Source organism: Diorhabda sublineata, chromosome 5, assembly GCF_026230105.1.
Source record: "Diorhabda sublineata isolate icDioSubl1.1 chromosome 5, icDioSubl1.1, whole genome shotgun sequence".
NCBI classification, from domain to species: Eukaryota; Metazoa; Arthropoda; class Insecta; order Coleoptera; family Chrysomelidae; genus Diorhabda; species Diorhabda sublineata.
This window is the reverse complement of record NC_079478.1, coordinates 19,855,001-19,867,970: the sequence shown is the minus strand read 5'-3', so window position 1 is coordinate 19,867,970 and position 12,970 is coordinate 19,855,001. Positions and strand designations below refer to the sequence as shown.

At 32.0% G+C, this 12,970-nt stretch overlaps 1 protein-coding gene across 5 annotated transcripts in view; it reads left to right on the top strand.

Moving 5' to 3' along the window:
- The window catches only part of LOC130443975 (protein PALS1), a 123,287-nt gene that overhangs the window by 30,486 nt on the left and 79,831 nt on the right, over positions 1-12,970 (top strand). Inside the window, exon 1 of one of the 5 annotated variants that reach the window (XM_056778913.1) lies at positions 141-391. The exons of the other annotated variants lie outside the window; for them this stretch is intronic. The gene's annotated coding sequence lies outside the window, so the exon portion shown is untranslated. Of the gene's footprint in view, positions 1-140; positions 392-12,970 lie in introns of those variants that run through there. 5 annotated transcript variants of the gene reach the window in all.

Sequence of the window (12,970 nt, the reverse complement as noted above, 5' to 3'; positions counted from 1 at the left end):
TCATTAATTTCATACTGGAATATGTTTTAACTATAATAAAAATTATTGTCCTCAGTTGTCACATCACTGATTTTTTTTACTTCGAATTGACAACAACGCAGAATTCTTACAACATTTACTCACGAAAGGTTGGATTTACCTGTAAGCCAGTCACTACCATGTATATAGTGACTTTTGCGATTACGTGTTTATATTGTGGTTTTGTTCGATTTACGTGTTAAGTGGCCAAATTTGGTGACCGACAAATTGCCAATATGTTAATTGCAGTTAATTTAAAGTTTGGTGAAAAGTGATTTTTATTGACTTTATTTGTGTGTGCTTTAACAGGAATTATCAGTATTTTACATGCATATATTCTAGCCATTCATTTATGTTCAACTTCTACACAAAGGTAAGACGATGTCTAATAAAATCAATGGTGCAGTGTTAATTATAGTATTGACGTTATAAATGAAGAACGGATATTAACTGTAAAGTTGTTAATAATAATTACGATTTTTCGTCCCTATCTACTTTTATTAAATACAAATATATGATAATCTCAACACATAGTTGGAATAACACGGTTTTAATGATATAAAAAACCAACAACAATAATGAATGTCTGGCTGCAACAATACTATCATTATATAACGCTTTAATCACGTTTATTCTACTGGTTTCAAACAACATTTTTGTGTTTTATTTTCAACAAAGAAGATATAAAAACATTAGAAATGAAATTTCACATGTTGAGTTTTTGTTTCCAGTGTACGATGCCAATAAGTTCTATAAACATTGTTTCTCTTTATTCTGCTGATATATAACGTTAACAATACAAAGTACAAAGAGGGAAAATTAAAACCAGTATTCATTTCCATACGTTTAATATGTCTCATATTAAAATTATTTACAATCCAACAAGGTTGTGCTATATCAACATTATAATTTTTTAATTTTAGCATTCTATATTTGATTACATCAGATTTGCAATCAGCTTCAATGCCCCATCACAATATTATTGTTTGTGATGTGTTCTACGGGGCATTTGAAAGGTTTAACAAATTTTCCAATAAAATCGTAATATTTGAGATCTAGATTCGAGGAATATTTGCAGCGCGATGGTGCACACCTGGATGATGTTTTTTTAAGGAATAAATTTCCCAGATGTATATTTCAAATAAGATAAAAAATTGGGTAATTATCTGGATTAGGGTACACCTCTCCGATTTCGTTAAAATTTTAGTATGCTATAGAGAAAATTGTGTTCCAGAAGTTCCAGAAAAAGAAAATTAATTTATACATTATAGCTTAGCTTCGCATGTCGTCATTACCTAATGATGACATAATGTATCATAGAATTTGCAGAGAATTTAGTCTAGTTTGTTTACATACGATTATAGTTAGTAAATCAATCGATACTTGTTTTTTTAATCGTGTTTGACCATGAAAAAGATAAAATTCTATGAATTTTTGTGAAAAATGAAGCTGTACGAATTTTTAGTTATTGCTGATGATCGTGATCAATTAATAAATTATTTAATTGATTGTAAAGTGATACGAAGTGAAATTATTTGTTGTAAATGTGTTTCGATGATTTCACTAAATCGTGAAACGTTAAAGTTTCACTGTACTTATACATATTTCAGTGCTAAGCGAAAACAGAAGAAAAAAAGAGTGTGGTGCAATTGGGCAATAAGTATATTAAATGGCACTTGGTTTAATCAAATTCGAATAGATACACAAACTGTATACTTAACTTAACCAACTTTTTCCAAAGTCTTATTTTATCCCTTTTTATTTCTTTCAACGATTAATTTAAATAGTACAATCAAAGAAAAATCAATACGGTTTTTTGATTTTTTAAACGCTAAAAAGTACCTGAAGGGATGATTTCCACGCCCTATATTATAACATACTAAAATTTTAACGAAATCGGAGGGTTGTAACCTAATCTAGTTTTTTTATTATAACTTTTTTAAATTCGCGTAACTTTCTGGCCCACCCTGTATTATAGCATGTGTTAAAGGAAATTACTATTAATTTATACAGATCATAAAGGCAAATCGGCCCTAAGTCGTAAAAATGTGACATAACAGTGAAAGAAGACAAAATCGCTCGTCCAAGTTGTTAAGTCAACAACACAAGAGATGTGAATAAGAGGTCGGTGAGGTTGTTGTTCGAAAAAATTTACTAGATCTGGTAATACTACAGCGTCTAGTTAGCCTTGACTTGAACTTCAGGTACAGGGCGTTTAAAAATCTATATAATCGTTCTAGTACTTTAAATTTTTTTAATGCTCTATGATACGCCTTTTAAATAATCAAAATATGAAAAATACAATTTTTGATACTACATTTCTCAGCTTTTTCAACTTTTGAAAACTACAACTTAAGTTATGAGCTATGACAACACTGATGTGAAATTGTGAAATCTTACATTGTCATCATAAGGAAATTTTGGTGAACGAAAGCTATTTGAGTTTACAAATACTTAAACGATTCATTTTGGTCAAAAAATTGAATTAAATCGTGAAAATTTTAGTGAGATGATTTTTCTATGACTGTCAACGTGAATTAAACCAACAGCAGTGTGCCGATCAACTCGCTTAGAATTTCGGTATTGAAGCACAATCTCGAGAGATTTACGAATTCAATCGTGGTCGCACTTTGCTACAAGATGAGTTTCGTGAATATCGTTTAAAATCGGCTGTTGTGCCTGAAAACATCGATTCCGTGCTTAAACTGATATTGCAAGATGGTCATGAGACATACAGGGAGATTAAGGCATACTTGGACATTAGTTCAACTCGCATACATTCAATATTGCATCAACATGCACCCCCATAGGGATGAACGATCACAGTCCCGAAAATAAAAATTTTCAGCATTGCGCTTTTCAAGTATGAAATCGAATAAAAAGCTTGTTTTTCAGTCTTGATGCTGTAATACATTGTAACAAATTAAGAAATGCATTTAGTACATTGTACCTAAACAAATTATTTAAAAACTAAAAATAAATATGTACCCTGATCGTTTTTGCCAGATAGCTACTGAGGAGGTTCATCAATTGCTAGGTCATATACAAACTCGATGTCTTCTTCTTCAACAATCAGTGAGTCGTAGAATCTTTGTACACCTGGATTGGTCAAGAACTGCTGAAGGAGGTCTTTTAATTTAGCCGGTTTAATGGCCAGTCTCCCATTGTACAGATTTTCAAGTTGACCTACTTCTCGTTCAAACTTTCTTGACTTTTTCCTTGTACCCTGATTTTCTACCAAATTAACTCTAACGTAATTTGATTTGTGTGACAAAAATTTTGGTTCTTTCGCAAAAGGGCACTTTTTAATGTAGACACAAGACAAAAAATCAGTCCAAGTTTCAAATTTCACTTCATTGTCGCAGTTAATTACTGTGAACGATAAAGGTTTGATTCTGCTGAGTACATTCCTCCAGTGTCTCAGTATACGATTTCTGGTTCACAAGGCTCATGTCCTTATCTCCCTCCATATAAGAGTGACCTCTTATGGGGAAAACCACTTTAAACAATCTGAAATCGTTTCACTGTACAAACTGTGTAGTGAAAAAATTGTATAACCGCAAATTTCTTGTTTTGGTCTGCGTACACGTCGCAGAAAATAACTAAGTGCTTTACTGTTAGGCTCAGGATATTTTCGAAGAAGTGTTTTAGCATGGAGCAAAAATCATCAGCCTTCTTTGATGAATGTTGAAGGAAATGAAGTTGTGTTGACGACAGTAGTACACGTCAGACGTAGTAGGTAGTTTTTTCTCTTGTTTGCGATAGTTTCTTTTGATTGAATAAAACTTTTCACTTCTAACCAAACGTATTTTTTTGTTCTCCTTTTTATGTAGTTCTTTCGCTAATGATACTTTACTTTCTTCGTAAATTTTATCTTCTAAAACTGAAATCTCAGATTTAAGTAAATCACGATAAGAATAAGAGGACACATTTGCCTCTGCATCATCCTTTCTGTTGCGACGTCGCTAATCAGGAACCACGGTGATCAATCCACGCAAATACTGATTCTGTTTGTTATAATCACCCAGTTTATTGAAGTTAGATATCTCATTACTTGAGGTCCACAGTTTTCCCATCACGTCCTTCATTCTTCGTTTTTTTTCACATTACCTAGTTCACTACTAATCTATATTTTCTGTTTTACTAAAATCACTCAACATGCTGCAATTTAGATATTAAAAGAGGTTAGATTGAGGGTATAGATCTGTCCAACAACACAGTAACGAGAGAAAATTTGATTGATATATTAGTGAAGGGGAGAGAAACGGACCTTGATCGTTCATCTTCGTTAGTTCCAATCTTTTGACTGTTATAACTCAGTGACTATGATCTTTCTCGCCTAAATGATAGTACAGTTGAGCTCATAATAATCAAACGGTTCCCGTGGTAACCTGAATTTGGCAAAAAATTGGACTTTGATCGTTTTCCCCGTGGCCCTTCATATAAGATAGTTACTTGAGTAAAGAGGATATTGATACTCATCATCATCATCAAGCCTTTCAATCCCATGTGGATTATGGCTATCGCTTTCGGTGCTTTAATCCTGTTTTTGAGGAGGATTACTCCTCCTTTTATTTATAGTTTGTCGTTTGTTTTGGCTACTTTTGTTATTATTTTCCATTCCTTTCGGTTCTGGTATTTTGCTCTCCAGTTCTCTATATTGTGTTTTGAGTCTTTGTGTTTTTATGTATCTCACTATATTCTTCTTCCCCAGTTCTCTCTCTATTTCTTCGTTTTTCTTTGTCCTTCTTTTACCTTGCTGTGTTATGTTTGGGCCTGTTATAGTTCTCATTATCTTTCTTTCGGTTTTTTTAACTTCTTCTTTTGTTGTTTGTTTTGTACATTTTTATTTTGTTTTGTTTGGTTATGTTTTTATTTTTTAGTAGGTTTTTGTTTCTTCCAAAGGCTTGATAGCCCTTTTGTATCCTATCCTTTATCCCCTCTCTGGTTGTTTGTCCCAACGTTATTCCTATTCCTCCTATTTTCATATATTTTATTTTTTCTGCATTTATGTCCAGTCCGTAATTTCTTGCATCTTCTTCTAATTTGTTGATCGATTTTATTAATTCCCTCTGTCCATTTGCTATGATCGTTACATCATCTGCGTATGCTACTATTTGTATTGCATATGTTATAATCTTTTGTTTCTCACAATGCCTTCCAGAATTATATTGAATAACGTTGGTGATATTGGGTCTCCCTGTTTAACGCCTTTATTCGTGTACGTTTTATCTGATGTTGTATATATATTGTTGTATATGTATTTCTCTTTTATGTTCCGCTGTCTTTTGTATCATTTGATCTATAGTGTGGATTGCGTCTATAGTTGATCTTCTTGGCTTAAAGCCGTTTTGATAATCCACCATATTTAAGAAGTTCCGGTTCTATTCCATCATCTCCCGGGGGTTTGTTATTCCGCAGTTTTCTTATTTCGTCTCGCACCTCGTTTTCTGTGGGGCATTTTACCTCTTCACCTTCTTCCTCTGTTAACATTATTTCTTTATTTGCTCTGATTTTTTTTCTAGTTAATTTTTTCTCTATAGTATTCTTTCCATATACTTCCGATCTCTTATGGGCGATGTTCTGTTTTGCCGTCTCTCGCTTTTATCCCTCTTGTTTTTATTATTGGTTTGATATTGATATTACTTGAGACAAATGTGAGATATCTGCTTCTGTGTAAAGTTTACTTACATCACATAACTTTTTATCTGCGCCTAGAAGGAAGGGATGCTCATGACCGACTAAACAAATTCATCCAGAGTATATAGTTGATTTTAAATAATTACCAGTGACCTAGCTTTAAACTTGCTGAGGAGGCAAGGCCGATTTGTTATGTAAAAATGACTCGATACCAACTGGAGGTACGTCACGTAATATATATAAGATAAATAATAATATTTGTATTTATTATCACGTATTAGTATAATTAACTGTTGATATGCATTTTATCGCTATTTCATACATTCATGTATGTATAATTACTACCAGCAAAATGGAATAATTCTTCATAGAAAAGGGAACTTAACATGCTACGAGGGTAGCATTTCCAAATTTCTTTTTTAATTATTAATACAAATTACGCCAGTCAAATCATACATTAGAATTGCAAGTGAACGGCTAGTTCTGATTTTTTGGTATGTTGTATGGAACTATTAAGGAAATCTAAATCTAATTTTTCAGGAATGAAAACCTTGTGCTTCTTTCGTAGTACTCCAAAAACCTCCAAAATTTTTGCCGTTATGCTGGTTTTCTCGCTGTAACTTGAAGTATTTGAAGTAGATAAAATTTGTTACAAAACGAGATCAAGAGTAGCTCTATAGGTCTAATAGTTTCTGAGATACAGCCTTTCAAAAATTGCTACTTTTTTCCAAAAAAGTGAAATTTTAAGTTTTGGTCAATTTTGGACCTGAAAATCACGGAAAATACATATTTTACGAAGGAAGTTATAGCAATAGAAGTTATAGCAAATTTAATTAGCCCAACCTCATGTCTTTAGGCATTACAATTCTCTCAGAATCCTCAAATAACTAAAAATGGAAAAATCGTTTTTTTCGTAAATTTGACCTTATGAGTTCTAATGATGGTAATGGGTAATTTACACACAAAAAATACTAGGTACTCTTAAGAAACGACTATAATTTAATTCTAAAAAGTATATTGCATGAACAAAAAAGTTTAGAAACGTGAAAAAATTATTCACCCTCAGATTCTGAATAAGATAGGTAATAAAATAGATGATGAAATAATTGCTTGATAATTGATCAATGAAATTTGTAATTCATTTTTTACATCGAATTAATATTTTTTCTGAACCTGAATCGTTATCTATTGCAATCTGTATCAATTCATTCGTAGTTTTTTTTAATTGATTCATGTGTTGTCATCGTCAGTAAGTATGTAAAATTATATAATTGGTTAACGGGAAGTTTGTTAAATATTAATCAAAAAATTTGTACAAAATATCGAATTTGTGGGTCATCCGCCGAGGTCAACGTTTTTATATACCTGAAAAAGCGGTTGATGCGTTCAAATCACATGTTTTGGAGGTACCTCGATAGGAACGGAAAAAATGCTTCGACAATTGGTTCAAAGGCATGCGAAAATGTATTGGAGTCAATGGAGAATATTTTGAAAAACAATTAAGCTATATTATACAATTATAAATATTTTTTTCTATTTATCTTTCTCAAAACTTAAGTATAGTTCTTCCAAATGTATTAGTTTGTAGTTATAACGATTAATAGTACGAGAGCTAGCAACGTCAGGAAAAAAAGCATTTCAGGTAGGCAAGTTTTTAGATATCCTATCTCTCTCACTCTTCCGGACGTCATATGGACTATCTGGCTGGTGGTAGAGGTAGCGTTCATCAGTGCGCGTCCTACCTGCACAGGTAAAATATCGATTTTTTAAATCATTTTAAGTTTTTTTTTATTATTATTTTTATTGAACTTTATACAACGTAAATTGCCAGACATTTTTATTGCTGTTTAAACTGTTCCAGACGCTAATTTCGAATTAAAAAAAAATGTTTTTTCAAAATAATTCAGTATGGCTGAAATTTTTTTATAATATTATTTAAGTATCTAAAAACTTAAAATTAATTTGGCAAACAATTATTCGGTTGTTAAACCTTCAGCCAGACCGATGTAAAAGTGGAAAGTGATGTGGTATCATTTTGCTTGGTCTAAGAATAGTTGTCGAATAAATTACAGAGAAAGAATTAAAAATTAATAATTAAATGTGTGAATTAATGTACTATGAAAATAATTATTTATTGTTGAACAAAATTACGATAATAATCAATCTCAAGTAAGAAAATAAACAAAAATTATATTTTTTAATTGATAATTGTATCACAAAAAACTGAGGCATCTTGATAATCATAATCATCATCATCATCTTCATCACTGCTGTCATTTTCATTGTCATCATCGTCTTTTGGGTTGTCATCGTCTTGTAATAAGTTATGATCTGTAGAATAATGAAAAATTGAATAATCTTTCGGCAAAGAAATTTATTAGTATTTTATTTTTAAATTTTACCTTTAATAATAATGGCGGCAACTAATGATGGCAATTGCTCTCCAACAAACCAGACAAAATCCGGAAGCTTGAGGCGATAGAAATGTCGGGTGTTTTAAATGAGCATTTCTCCAAAACTTTGTAACGTAACGAACTCGTAGTAAATGCTGATACAATTCACTTTTGCATGGTGGTAGGCTTGATGGATCAAAGTTACGAAATTTTTTTTCATAATTATCATCTGATTTTTTAGACCGATAAGTATTTGAAAACAGATTGAACATAACTTCATTGACGTTTCAAGAATTACGAGCTCCGTAAATATGACAAATTAACTTTTCTAAGATCTTAAATGTCTCATTCAGCAATTCTTCATCATCTGTAATAATATTTTGACAGGCTAATTGATACTCTTCTGATTGTTTAAAAGGTCGAAGTTTGCCTTTCCGGAAAAGAGCTGATGTGTTGTCGCATCCTGTGAGTGCATGAAAGCACGGTAAAGCTTTCGATAAAGAATTACCTAGAATTTCGTGTACATGATTGACTCTTATAAATCGCTCAGGATTCCCCACACCCAAATTTATCCAGATTTTTAGTGATCCGTGTTACCAAGAAGTATTATTAAAATATCTGTGTCTGAGCAGTGTATCACAACTTCCCCATCGACATTTATTTGGCAAATATGGTATATTATTCGAGAATCGGCCTCTTCGTGTTCTTCGCAAAACAGAGTCTTCAACAGTTTTAATAACTTTATTATTTTCAACCCGGTATGAATAACACTTGTTGAAGTTCAGATAAATTATTTTATTTCCAATAATCGGAGCCATTTCATCACCAGCCCAATGGTCAATAAAAAAGGCCTTCTTTAAAATATATATTTTTAAGTTCAGCTACAAAATTATGTGTACGAATTTGATTGGGCCCGATTGTAACTTGGCTAATTATTTCATCTCGACGTGAACGCTCAAAATCTTTGATTGACGGTGTAAAATATTGATCGAAGACAATATCGACACGGTCGGATTTAAATTGTAGTATCATACTCAAAAATTTTTTAGATAAAGCATCAAAGGTTACAGGTACATTATCTTCTAATAAACTGCTATCTTTGTGCATGATAACTCTTTTTTTATTTTTTGTAATAATTTTGATTGACTTTTTAAATTGTTTGAAAATTTTTTCCTCGAGATAATGATTTGTCATTAAATTTACATCTGACTCAGATTGAAGCTTCAATTCATTATTGTATGTGTCACAAAGAGAAGATAACAGCAAACAATTTTTATTGTTGATAACTTCTTCCTCTATTAATGATACAATTTGTTTGAAAATGCACTGGTGGATACTACGATTGTCATGCCAGGGAGTTTGTGGATTATCAGCAATAACTTTATTGTAATCATTTAAATATCCCAATTCACACGAATGATGATAAAACATAATTTCACTTTTTGACTGTAAATTTTTTATTTTGTGTAGCAACTCTTGATTACTTAATTTTATCATCCACTCTGCTATTTTTATATAAATTTTTGCATCATTTGAGGAGTGTAAAGTTTGTTGTTCGCCTTTTGAATGCTTGCGATCTTTTCCACAACAAACTCCTTTGACACCTGAATTTGTTTCTATAATTACCACATTTTCAGGCTCAATAATTGCATTACTGCAGTATTTGACAACGAAGTTGAACTAGATGTGCTGGGACGATCTACTGTTGGCGAGAAATTGATTTCAGATAAATTACTGTATTTTGCCATTAAAGCTGTAAAACTGCTGTAACAATTTCTGTGATATCCATCAGTGTCATTAACTTGCTCCGGTAACTGTACACTATCTGTACACTTCTTTACACTTTTTTAACTTATCTTCTACAAAAGTTATTATTTTTCCATTTCTGTCTTTGCAAAAAATACATTTTAATTTTTCATTAACCATTGTAACACAATTTTGTTAAAAACATTAAAAATAACAATAACAAACACACCAATGTGACTAAACTGACGCCATCTTGACTCCAAACAGCTGCTGTCGTCTATCGCGCTTGCGCAGCTAACATGTGATTGTCCGTACTCTTCCAACATGCCCAATAACTTTTCAATTTTATATCGGTCTGGCTGAAGATTTAACAACCGAATAATTGTTTGGCAAATTAATTTTAAGTTTTTAGATACTTAAATAATATTATAAAAAAATTTCAGCCATACTGAATTATTTTGAAAAAAATTTTTTTTAATTCGAAATTAGCGTCTGGAACAGTTTAAACAGGAATAAAAATGTCTGGCAATATTAGATTTACGTTGTAGAAAGTTCAATAAAAATAATGAAAAAAAAACTTCTTAAAATGATTTAAAAAATCGATATTTTATCTGTGCAGGTAGGATGCGCACTGATGAATGCAACCACTACCACCAGCCGGATAGTTCATATGACGTGCGGGAGAGTGAGAGAGATAGAATATGTAAAAATTGGCCTACCTGGAATTCTCTCTCAAAAACGTTGCTAGCTCTTAGACTATAATAATTGTTCTCTATTCTCTATAAACTACCTATTCTATAAATTGTCCTACTAGTCGGGGGGCTGGCTACATAAAACAGCAGACGAATTTTCCGGCACTTTCGGTCACTTCTGGCGAGGCTTTTCCGACCTGCAAAACTTCTGGCGTTATTACAGCGTTCTTATTTGAGGTTCGGACCCCACGATCCAACAGTTTTCACTCTTGTACCATATAAGGTTTTCCAGCCCATGTTTTCGCTCGGGAAACCCGGCTGGCATTTTCATATCCGACCTGTAGACATGTAGAGAGTGCCAGAAATGACTTTTGGTGATGTACTAATTGCGGACCCTCCGTTTCCATGCTCAAACGTCGTGTACCTTATCGATGCTGTTTTATGTAGCCAGCTCTGGGACTACTATCGTATAAAATCTTGAGTAGCTTTGTCAACTGATGTAAGTTTTTCTTTACATGTTTTTCGGTTCTGTTAATGATCCACAGCAAATATTTTCCTTTATTAAACATTCGCATATATTTGTTTAAATCTTTATTATTAAATCAATACCTGTCTTTATTCTCACTACACTGTGCAATTTCATTGTCTTCATTTGCCCATAGTCTACAGAACGCCATATTTCTATTTATTTAGAGAAATTTATTATATAAATAAATCTCACCAAGCCACGTCACTGCTTATCGCAGGAACATTTCGAAGAAACTGTGTACATACGCCTTCCGACAGCTTCGGTCAATAGAAATGCATTTATGTTTACGATTTGATGTTTTCATTGGTAAACAGTGGAGATGATGAGTCCACTTGGACTGACAGTTTGTTAGATGTTTACTGAATTTTATACGGGGAGTAAATATTATTTTTTATTTCTTAATTTTGTATGAGTGCGTGCGTATTTTTGAAATATTGATTGATCCTCGCATAATTGCCTTCTGCAATTGATATTGGAAGAACTATAATAACATGCAAAAATATACTATGATAAAATTCGATTGGACTTATAAGACAAATTTCACCATCAATTTTTCACTTTTATTCATTCTGCTTTCTGAAATGAAAAACTTTATCCACATTTTCACAAAACACATAAACGGGCTACTCATTTGTATAAATAATAGTGGTCCACAAATAATTAATCATTACCAGACTTAACTGCTTTAATTAGAAAAATAAATATGCCTTTATGAAATACAGTTACCTTTCTCGCTTGCTGGGCCACCAACAACTAGTAGAGAATCACAAACGGGTCATCGAACTATGACAACGTTGCCACATTTATTATAATCAGATTGTAATATAAAATTTATCCATAAACTTTGCAAATTGTTTATAAACATATTTTTAGAATAAGTTAAAACTTTCTGGGATTATCTTACCAAAAGGGGGAAAACCGAATTGTGAAATATTTCATTAAATTATGTCTTTAGAAGCGTAGTAGTCATGGGCGTAAATTGAGCATTTTGATTGGGGGGAGCAAGATGCAAGCAAGCAAAAATAAAAGATTAACACTAAAGTTAAGCATTAATCAACATAAGATCGATCAATTCTCTTTCATTTAATCAAAAATTATAAATAAAGTAGTATACCTTCCTGGCGGACACCCTGTATATATATTCATTGTTATAGCTATATGATTTTGTCAAAATTTCAGTTAACAAAACAGTTAGAGACTGAATTGGATTGTTTATTGATGCTACAATTGGTTTAACTAATAATATAGGTTTAACAACAATTTTTTTCAGAAATGCCGTTTTAGTTTGTTAATATCTCTTTAGTTTCTTTGTCAATTTGTTTTGTTGCGTTTTGTTGTGCATTTCACAAGAGTGATAACAAATTATATCCTGATAGATGCTCGTTAACCCAACAAATTTTATATGAAGCTCATTTTATGGATTATGATTCTATCAAAGACATAATCTATCAAAATTCAACATCATAATAATCTAAACTGACTAAAACTGTGTTTATTTTTCAATACATTCTGCTTTTATTTCGACACACTTCTGAAAACGTCTCAGAACGTAAAAGAGCGTAGTTTCATCACCAGTTACAATTAATTGCATCACACTTTTTTGAACTTCGCGGCAAAGCTCTAAAAATCGTTCACAACATTCAACTGGACACTGCTTTTACATTGCGTTGAGAATTCGAGACACTAACCTTGCACTAATTATTGTCATATTTAAATGCTTCTTAGAACACTTGTTTTGGAAACGCTGGTATGTGCTGCAATTTTTTTAGGCATCGGCCACTTAGAACAATTTAATGTTTGGATGATGGACACAAATTACCATTCAGGTCTTGATTCTCCTTCTAAGCCGGTTGTCTATAGTTCATATTTGCTTTAGAGTTTAATTAAATTATTAAATTGCTGAATATGCGCTTATCGGGCATTTTGCTAGACGATTTTACTGAATTTTTGAT